Below are 10740 nucleotides of genomic sequence, written 5' to 3' on the forward strand. Positions count from 1 at the left end.
CAGCCCCAAAAACAAGCATTTGCCTGGGGCTTTGCCAAGGAGGAATGTGGGCAGGCTGTGAACAAGGACTCAAGAGTAAGTGGTTGTGAGGAGGCAGGGGTGGTGAAAAGTGAGCCTCTGGCTTTACAAACATAGAAACAAAGTTTGAAACAAATCTTTGGCTTTCCAAAGTTACCACCATCTTTTCCTAAAAAACAAGAGGACTGATCACCTGGATGTGACACTCTGGCTGGCCATACATACTCCTGGCTCCCCACTGGACTACCAGATGGCAGGCCTCACCACCCAAGCTAACTCAGCAAGGGTGACACTATGGCCTTACTGTGCAGGCCCTGGGGCCACAGCACTTGAGGCCTGTGTTCAAGTGTGTGTGTTGGGGGGCGAGGGTTCAGCTAGGCAGAGGGAACCTAAAAGGAAGGGAGCTTAGAAGAAGAGCGGGAGCCTGAGGCCATGGGGATGGAGGTGGTGATCCAATAAATAAATGATTTATGGTCGCTGCTATGATTGATCAATATTTACCACGTGCCAAACATTAATTGATTTTATTCCTCATAATTCCTGATGAGGAAGATATAATCTTTCTCTCCATTTCACACATGTTAGAACTGGGACTCAAAGTCACGTGAGCAAATTTCCACAGCTAAGAAAAGGAAGGGATGAGGGTTCCATTTGTCTGACTGACTCCAGTCGGGGTGGGGGAGGCATGGAGGGAGAGAGAATGAGGTGACATCTTCAGGCATGTCGTCACCCCCAAGGACGGGCCTGGCCCTCCCCACTCCTCTCAGGGTGATGATGGTCTGAGGACTGCTAGCCTCAGCTTCCTGCTACCCTTCCTGCTTGAGCCTTGGGGAAGACATCACAATCACAGGGGCTTTCCCGATAGCAACGCCCTGCAGCCAAGGCACCACCAATCACCAGAGCTCTCTTCACTCCAGCTGGCTCCACACCCAAGGGGAAATTATTGCTCCCCTCCTCACTGTGGGTTTTCAGACACTATGGCCCTAGGGCACTGAAGTCTAGCTATCCATGTCCTCAGGCTGCTCACCTGTCCTTCTCTCTTATCCAGAAGTTTGTTTCTCTCCTGTGTAGCTCACCACTACAAGAACCCAGCACCTTTTACATTTCACCAGGCCTGCCATTTGGATTCCTTTCTCCATCTCATTTCATCTCAGACACCACCTCGTCCTCTCTGATTCCTTGCAATGCATACATAGAATTTGGCCTTCACTGGCCCAAGATGATTCTCTAGTCACTCCCTGTCTCTTTCCTCCATAGGATCATATGGGAAGACCCTCACATCTGTGTGACCCACTGCTGTCTGGAAAGTCCTTCAACTGACAAAAACAAAACTTCAAGATAGAAAAACCTGGCTCAACGCCTGGGATTAACTGACCCTCTGGAAAATACAGCTTTTCATCTTTTTAATTCAGTCATAGGGCTTGAATTTGGCAAGACTAGCACTTTATCACCATGAGCTACGGAGCCACTTCTGGTTTTCTGAGGACTCAGACTTTCCTGCCTGGGCTGGCTTTGAACCATGATCCTCAGATCTCAGCCTCCAGAGTAGCTAGGATTACAGGCGTGAGCCAAAAGCATCCAGCCAGAAAGATTTTTTTATTATCATTGTTTTTTAGGGTACAGGATGGTACTGAGACTTGAACACAAGGCTTTCAGCTTACTAGGTAGGTGCTCTACCACTTGAGCAACTACAGCTTCTTAAAAGAAGCTTACGCCTGTAATCCTAGCTACTCAGGAGGCTGAGATCTGAGAATCTTGGTTCAAAACCAGCCCAGGCACTAAAGACTGTGAGACTTTTATTTCCAATGAACCACTAGAAAACCAGAAGTGGCCCTTGGCTCAAGGGGCAGGGCAATAGCCTTGAGCTGAAGAGCTCAGGGACAGCACCCAGGCCCACAGTTCAAGCCAGCTGGGCCCATTCCTGCCTTGAAAGACAGACTCTGGAACAGGCTAATTGACTGAATGCAGGCTTCTTCTTGGCTATATGTATGACCCTGGGAAGATACTTACCCTCTCTGAACCTCTGCCCCACTCTGTGAGTTGGGAGTGACTTCAGTACCTACCTTCTCAGATAGTTGACCAGAAGACTGCTAGTTCCCTTTCCCCAGAAAGCACTCAATTGTATTAACTCTTAACATTCAAAGCTCCCAGAGCCCTCAAGGGCAGGCCCACTCTCATTTTCCAATTAGATAGAGAAAGCTATTTCCAAAGAAAAAAGTTTTAGAATAGCTAGCAACTCCTTCAAAAACAAATAGTTCTCTGGGTCTTTCCATTCAGCAGACACAGGAGGAAATACATGCTTACTGAACAGGCAGGCTTTTCCTGGGCTGTCTGTGAACCCATCTCTCCAGATGCTCCTAAACAGTTAGACACAGCTACTTCTTTCCAAGACAGGACCTATCACCTAGCATACTGCCCAAATCATGACACAAGTGAAAGGTGGAACCAGACTTTCTGGCTCCATAATACTGTAATCCTAGGCACTTGGGAGGCTGAGATTGAATCAATGTAGGACAGCCTAGGTAAAAAGTGAGACCCTATTCAAAAATAACAAAGCCGGGAGTTTGGCCTAGTGGTAGAGTGCTTGCCTAAAATGCACGAACACCTGAGTTCAATTCCTCGGTACCACATACTTAGAAAAAAGCCAGAGGTGGTGCTGTGGCTCAACAGGTAGAGCTCTAGGCTTGAGAAAGTCCAAGGACAATGCTCAGGCCCTGAGCTCAAGCCCAAGACTGGCAAAAAATAAATAATAACAACCACAAAGCAAAATGCTAGGAGTATGGCTCAAGTAGTAGAGAGTCTGCCTAGAAAGCACAAGACCCTTACTTCGAAACTTCAATATCATAAAAACAAAGGAAGTACCACAATCCCAGGGGAACCCAACTCTAAGCCCGTCCTAAACACACCCAGCAGTATGGCCACCCTCACTGTCATCATCCCAAGAGGACTAATGAAAAAGAGTAATGGGGGAAAGGAGGAGTACATGCTTCTGTACCCTCCAAAATGGTTCCTCCTCCATACATCCCAATTTCAGCTGTCACCATCCCTTTGTACCTTCAGGCAAACGTGTAGACTTGGTACAGTGGACTTGTAGAAGCAGTCTGATGTGGGAAAAAGGGTGAAGGAACATGACAAATGCAAAGGGCTCTGAGTTCCCCTTTCCTACTACAGTCCTATCTTCAAATCAGGTGATTTATAAGCACCTGAGGTTTCCTTGTGTTCTAAGGTTCCAAGACTAAAAAGAGGTTTTTAAAAAAAAAACCTAATTTAAGTATTGTCAGACATATAGCTATACATATAACATGCATACATATATATGTATGTATATATACATATATACACTTATATATACATACATTTATATGTATATGTGTATATATAGATAGATATATAGTTAGTATTGAAGTTTGTACTCAGGTCTTGCTCTTGTGAGATGGGCACTCTGACACCTGAATCACTCTACCAACCTTTTCATTGATTGTCTTCAAGTTAGGACCTTGCTGTGTGTACATGCCAGCCTGGACTGTGATCCTCCTATCTGTGCTTTCCTTTGTCAATAAGACAGCAGGCATATATCATCACACCGCGCCATTGGTCACGGTAGTCCCAGAGCTTTTTGTAAAAAAAATTCTAGACTGACTAGAACTATGATCTCGAAGCCTTACCTCACTTAGTGCTAGAATTAGGCTTGGTACTCTGCCCATATTTTTGTTTGAGGCAGGAGGATCATCAGTTCAAAGCCAACATGGGTTATAGAGTAAGACCCTGTTAAAAAATATACTAGGAAGCAGGCTGGGCTCAGTGGCTCACACCTGTCATCCTAGCTACTCAGGAGGATGAGATCTGAGGATCAAGGTTCAAAGCCAGCCCAGGCACAAAAGGACCTGAGACTCTTATCTCCAATTAACCTGGAAAATGGGAAGTGGGGCTTGGCTCAAGGGTAGGGTGGTAGCCTTGAGCTGAGGAGCTTCAGAGGAAAGGCCCAGGCCCAGGGGTAGGGCAGTAGCCTTGAACTGCAGAGCTCAGTAACCATGCCCAGGCCAAGTTCAAGCCCCATGATCCACCAAAAAAGAAAAAGAAAAATTTAGGACCAGTGGTAGTATGCTCACTTAGCATACGTGAAGCCCTGAGTTCGATTCCCCAGAACCACATACGCAGAAAAAGCTGGAAGTGGCATTGTGGCTCAAGTAGCAGAGTGCTAGCCTTGAGTACAAAGTGTCCAAGGACAGTGCCCAGGCCCTGAGTTCAAGCCCCAGGACTGGAAAATAATAATAATAAATTAATATTAATTTTAATTTTTTCTAAAAAGCTAAGGTCACAGCTTAAGTGGTGGAGAACCCACCTAGAAAAGCTAAGTACCTGCTGGGCACCAGTAGCTCGTGCCAGTAATCCTAGTTACTCGGGAGGCTGAGATCTGAGGGTCAAGGTTCAAAGACAGCCTAGGCTGGAATGTCCACAAGGCTCTTATCTCCAATTAATCACACATACACCCTCCCTAAAAAAAAAATGGAGCTGTGGCTCAACTGGTAAAGCACAGGGACAATACTCAGGCCCTGAGTTCAAGCATACACACACAGAAATGTAAGGCCCTCAAAATTATTCCCCCCACACGCACATACACAAAAGTATTCTCAGTCCACATCCGTGCCTCATGCCTGTAATCTTAGCTACTAGGAAAACTTAAGATCTAAGGCTCATAGGTTAAAAGCCAGTACAGGAAGCAAAGAATCTATGAGACTCTTACCTCCATTTAATTACCAAAAAGCCAAAAGTGGAGCTGTGGCTCAAATAGTAAAGTACTAGCCCTGAGCAAAAAAGCCAAACAAGAGCACAAAGCCCTGAGTTCAAGACAAAGTAGACACACCAAAAAAAAAGTAAGCCGGACATGGTGACCTGTAATCCTAGCTATGCAGGAGGCTGAGATCTGAGGATCACAGTTCAAAGCCAGTTCAAGAACATGAAACTCTTATCTCCAATTAATCACTAGAAAACCAGAAGTGGCACAGTGGCGCAAGGGGTAGGACAGTGGCCTTGAGCTGAAGAGCTCAGGGGCAGCGCCCAGGCTCAGTGTTCAAGCCCCATAACCAACAACAACAAGAAGAAGTGAGGTGGGGTAGATTTGGAGAACAAAATTGTTGAAAACCAAGAATCTATTTTGGACAAATCTTGAACAGGACCTTCTGAGGTTAAAGAAAAACTAGTATAGAAATCTAAGCCTAGGAACATAGGCTCAATGGTTTCCCTCATTTGTCATAATCAGTAGAAACTGTGGGCTCTCCTAGCAGAGATTCACAATAGAACAAAACCTAGATACATAAGGCTAAATGTAAGGATCTCCAGGATATTGAAACAGAAGCCATATAATGAGTGATTGTTGTCCTTAATGTACTGTGTTATCTCTCATCTCTTGTGCTGTCCTTTAGTTATCTCATATTGTTACAATATTTCACCTTGTTATCTGATATATTTTATATATGCTTAATTGGTTATTTGAAATAGGATAGGGAAGGGGGAAATCAAAATGAGTGGGGGGAGGAGGGGAGTGAAATGGGGACCATGACATGTGAAGTAATGTACCTTCTATCTGGTGAATATAATGTAACCCTTCTATTAATTACAATAAAAATATATGAAAAAAACAAACAAACAACCAAAAAGAAATCTAAACCTAAACTGGATGCAGAGGCCTGTAATCCTAACTATTCAGCAGACTGAGATCTGAGGATCTCAGCTCAAAGCCAGCCCAGGTTCTAAAGACAGTGAGAGTCTTATCTCCAGTTAAATACAAGAAAACTGGAAGTGGCACTGTGGCTTAAGGGGTAGAAGAGTAACCTTGAACTAAAGATCTCGGGGACAGTGCCCAGACCCATGACCAACAAAAAAGAAAAAAAAAAAAAAAGAAGGGCTGGAAATTTGGCCTAGTGATAAGAGTGCTTACCTAGCATGCAGGAAGACCTGGATTTGATTCCTTGGTACCACATACACTGAAAAACCTGGAAGTGGGGGCCAGGAATTTGGCCTAGTAGAGTGTGGTTGTATGTACACATATAGGTATAAAAGAGAAAGAATGCATGCTCATCAGAGCACAGCAGAAAAATGAGAGCCTGTGCAAAGATGTTTGATTCTGAAGCTGTTGCTAGTCATGTAAATGTATGTGAGACAGACAGAAGGAAGGGATGGGGATATGCACATGAATGCCCATTCTCTTGAAAGGCCTAGGACACGTCCTGAGCCTGGCCACTACTTAGGCCCTCCAACCCTCCGCAGCACTCCTCTGAGATTAACTCAGAACGGCTCTCTTTCATCCTTCCATCCAGCAGCCATTCCTCTCCCAGCCCCCTAAGTGGAACACAGATTCCCCTACCCTGTGTCGGGGGTTCCCATTACAATTTCCCTGATGGCTCAGTGTTCACTCAATCATCCTCCAGAAACAAGGCGCACACTACTACATGAGGAGGGAGTTACTCTTCAGTGCTTCAAGGAAGTTATTCTTAAAGTGAATGGAAATCTATTTCCCCTGTGAAATGGCAGTCATCTAACTGGGGAAAATAGCCACAAGGCACATCAGATATTCAATTCATTTATGATTCAACTCACTGGCTGGGCAACGTAAGATGCAACATAACATGCAAACCAGCCAGTTCAGACAATACCAATAAAATTGTTTTAGGTATATCTACTCTTTCTAATTGTCCTACAAAAATATATATACCATATATTGTTTGTCATTAACAAAAAATGTATATATTTACAATGCTGTTCAGAGTTTCACAACTACACCCTTCTACTGTGCTTTAAGAGAGATTAAGGAATTTTTAATCAAATTCCCTTGTAACAACCCTATCCTGAGACCCCAGAAACCCCCGCTGTTCCAGATTAAATACTTCTAGTTGTAAGGAGTCCCTGTTTCAGACAACCCGTGACCAGAAGACAGATCTCTTCAATTCAATCCAATAATCAATTGCTTACCAAGTGATTTTCATGAATTCAGTATTGTTAAGGACACTAAAGATATGCAGGATAAGCTGGGGCGCAGTGGCTCAGTGGCTCATGCCTGTAATCCTAGCTACTTAGGAGGCTGAGATCTAAGGATCAAAGTTCAAAGCCAGCCTGCGTACAAAAAGGACCTGAGACACTTATCTCCAACTAGCCTCTAGAAAATAGGAAGTGGGGCTTGGCTCAAGGGTAAGGTGGTAGCCTTGAGCTGAAGAGCTCAGCAAAAGCACCAGGTCGAGTTCAAGCCACACAACCCACACACAAAAAAAAAAGATATTTAAGATATACCCCCACCCTCAGGAAATTCACAGACTCCTTGGGAGAACATAAGCTACACATGTAATTGTGGGACAGCACTACAGAACAGAATGTGGTCAAATAATCCCTCTCTGGCCCAGCCTAGGGCTGGAGCTAAGCATCACTTGGAGTAAAACGAATTGAATTAGCTGGTGGCAATTTCTCTTCCGGCTCTGTCACAAGGAAGACATCCCAATCAAAGACCATTCAGTCCCCAAATACAAGCCTAGCAGTTGCCCTAGCTCTACTAGAACTAGCTGACTAGCTGTGCTAGAACTGACTTCTGGGGAAAGAGAAAACTTGAGGCCTCGAGGCTGCAGCCCCCAAACCTCTCTGTGAGCAACATAACGAACTGGGCAGCAATCAATCACTCATGCTTGTGTGGTGAGGCCCACAGCCAGCCCAGACCAGCAGGGAGTCCTCAGGGTCTGCCTGGTACTGAGTTTCATACCCTCCTTGCTTAGCACTCCTTGCCCCACTGCTTTTCCCCTCTCCAGCCCTGGCCCCAATACTCCTCAGCCCTCTCAGGCCTCTTCCAGTTCAGCAAATGCTGAGCGCCACCCAGAAGCAGTCCCTCCCTGTGTGCAGTCCACAGAGGGGTCACAGTCCTTGGCAAAAGATCTTCAACACAGATCTACGGCCACTCTGAGCATTCTACTCTACCGGCCACCTGAAGTGCCATGCTCCTGTGAGCCATCACCGTATGCCCTCTAGAGCTAATTATAGGTCAGTGAGCTAGCAGGCCAGCGAGGGGACAGATGGTGACTTCATGTGCCTGCAGTACACTCTTGTCCCTCCCACTCATCCCACTTCTCTCCCCTCCAGTTCCACCATTTCTCTACCTGGGACCCAACCTTTGAGTCAGTGGTCCCTCCATCAGTCCCCGAACACATACACACAATTGTACATATCACTCAGTCAGCACATTGCACCTCATTTACATAGCAATTCCTGTGCCAATTAAACACAATAGAACCTAAAGCTTAGGGCTCCCCCTGTATCTTAACCACCCCCACCGGCCCACTTGATCCCTTTTGCCCCTCCCCCATTGCCACCCTAGCCCAACTACTCATCCTCACCCCAGATAATAGCACTTTTCTCAGAGGATCAGAAAGACCCTCACAGCAACCTCTTCTAAGTTTTTCCAGTTCTAAGCTTTTAGTAATCAACTCAAAGATGGGACCCAGGAGTCTGCCTGCTTGCCCTACCCTACCTCTCCATCCCTCCTTTACAATGCAGCTGCTAGACCTCAAAAAGTGACATCATGACATGCTCAGCAGCACACAACCAAGCACCCCCGAATAAGATTCCCTCTTCCTCTTCCCTCATGCTCTTCCATCTCTCAGATGGTATCTCCCACTATGCAATGCCTAGTTCATTTCTGGTCCCCAGAAACCATGGTACCACCCCTCACCTTATTACTTTGAGATACCATTTACCCAAGTACACATTTTGAGGACATAACCATGGGAAATTATTCAAGCTGTCTGTTTTCTAAGACTGACTCTCCAGGAGTACCCGGCCAGTTAATAACGGTAGAGATTGCAGGGGCTGCAATCCAGTTGGGCTCTGTCTTTTTCTTGCTGAACCAATACGCTATGTGTAGAAGAGAAGAGCCTACTCAGTGCATACTTTAAGTTCCCTTCAGAAGAGCAAGCAAACTAGCCTGGTGTCTGGCATATAGCAGGTGCCCAGTAAATGTTCATTGGTTACTGAACAATGTACTCAGAGTACAATTCCATCACCTCAAAAAAGACTGCAGGAAGTCCCTGAAACCTGCCTAGTGGAGGTGTGCCCTTAAGCTCACACCAGGAAGGGCCTCGCCATGCTAAGTAGAGCCTGCTCCTTAACCCCTTGCTCTCCCTGACATAACTAAATAGCATCCTCAACTCTTCTACCCCTCTAATGAATATTACCAGAAAATTTCTGCTCAGAGGTGACATTAGCACCTTGTGGCACTGTCCTGGATCCATCCTCCTATACCAGATTCCAAGCCCTCTAGCCCAGCCTCTTCCTTCCACCCACCATCACAACCTCCACATCCGCAGTGGAACCCCCCACCCCCCTGCTGCTTGGACGAAAGTCAGCTCCCCACTCCCACGACCACCTCCAGTTCAGGGATCCCCATCCCAATCATCTCTTCCTGTTGCACCCACCCTCGTCCCCACCTCCACCAGACCTCGGGTTGGCCGCTCCTTCCACCTCCCCGCCCTGGCACTGCGGAGACGGAGGCATCCCTGGCACAACCTGTGAGTGGCAGCTCCGGGAATGAAGAGCTGGCGACCGGAACGAGGGGTGTGACAATGCGCACAGGAAGGTCTTAAGCGCCCCCAGCCCCCGACCCCCGCCTCTGGCAAGTGCGAAGACCTCCTCAGCCCCTCGGAAGCTCTCTGCAAAAGGAGCAGAGTCGGCCCCGGAGCCGCGGCGCTTTTTCTCTCTCCTGGAGGGGAAACTGGGGCGCAATGCATTCAGTCTCCACCGGGGAGACTAGCCCACTCGGGCCCCTCCCGCACAGCCCACGAAGCCTAGGGGGAACTGCACGCCCTCGCAGCAAACCCGGCTTCAGTCGGCCCCCATTCTCACCCCAAGGGCACAGGGCACCGCGAAGGCTGGCGAGGGGTGCTGGAGGAGGAGTCCCGACGCATGGCGGAGACACGACCAGAGTAAAAGGGCCCACTAGCCAGACCCCTCCCCGGACTGTGGAGGGGCGCTGGGCGGGGAAAGAGCCCCCCGCCACGCTCTGCGCGCTCACCTGCCCGCAGTCGCCAAGGCCCCGCAGCAGGCAGCCGCGCTCGCTCGCTTAGAGGCAGCAGGGAGCCGCCCCCGGTCCCCGCAGCGCTAGTCCCAGCCCCTCCAGCCCGCCCGGAGAAGCTGCCTCCGCCGCCTCGGAGCTGGCCTCCAGGCCCCGCCCCTCCCCCCAGACCACGCCTCCGGGGCGGGGCCTGGCCAACTCCCAGGCCACGCCTCCCAGCCCGGGCGCTCCCAGGCCTACCACGTGACCAGGGTACGGCTTGGATGCCGTGCGCCATTTTGGCTGGGCCTGGAGCGTGCCAGGGAGGGGGCGGTGTGTCCGAGCGTTACCTGGCTAAAGGTCTCAAGGCCGGGGAAGGGAAGCGTCCACCGCGCTCCTCCCTTTGTACTTACCCGGCTCCCCAGGCTGGCCAGTGGTGGGTCACCTTTCGCATTCCCTCTCCCCCACCCATTTGGTGGAGGTGGTCGTGGGGCTTGGACTCCGGGCCTGGGCGCTGCCCCTGAGCTCGGAGCCAAGGCACCACTTCCGGTGCCCGGGCTGGCTTTGAACCTTGATCCTCAGAGCTCAGCCTCCAGAGTTGCTAGGATGACAGGTGTGAGCCACCACGCCCGCCTCCCGCCCATTTTTTAAGTGGAAAATCTTGAAATCCAGGTAGACTGCTAGCAGTGAAGTACTCA

At 48.5% G+C, this 10740-nt stretch overlaps 1 protein-coding gene across 7 annotated transcripts in view; it reads right to left on the minus strand.

The window, feature by feature from the left end:
• Ppfia4 (PPFI scaffold protein A4) overlaps positions 1-10159 on the minus strand; it is a 49029-nt gene extending 38870 nt beyond the window's left edge. For all 7 annotated transcript variants that reach the window (XM_090341401.1, XM_090341400.1, XM_090341399.1 and 4 more), the window contains exon 1: positions 10064-10159. The gene's annotated coding sequence lies outside the window, so the exon portion shown is untranslated. The remainder of the gene's footprint in view (positions 1-10063) is intronic.
• Between the last annotated feature and the right edge of the window lie 581 nt (positions 10160-10740).

This window comes from Megascapheus bottae, chromosome 10 (genome assembly GCF_031878675.1).
Source record: "Megascapheus bottae isolate mThoBot1 chromosome 10, mThoBot2.hap1, whole genome shotgun sequence".
Classification (NCBI taxonomy): domain Eukaryota; kingdom Metazoa; phylum Chordata; class Mammalia; order Rodentia; family Geomyidae; genus Megascapheus; species Megascapheus bottae.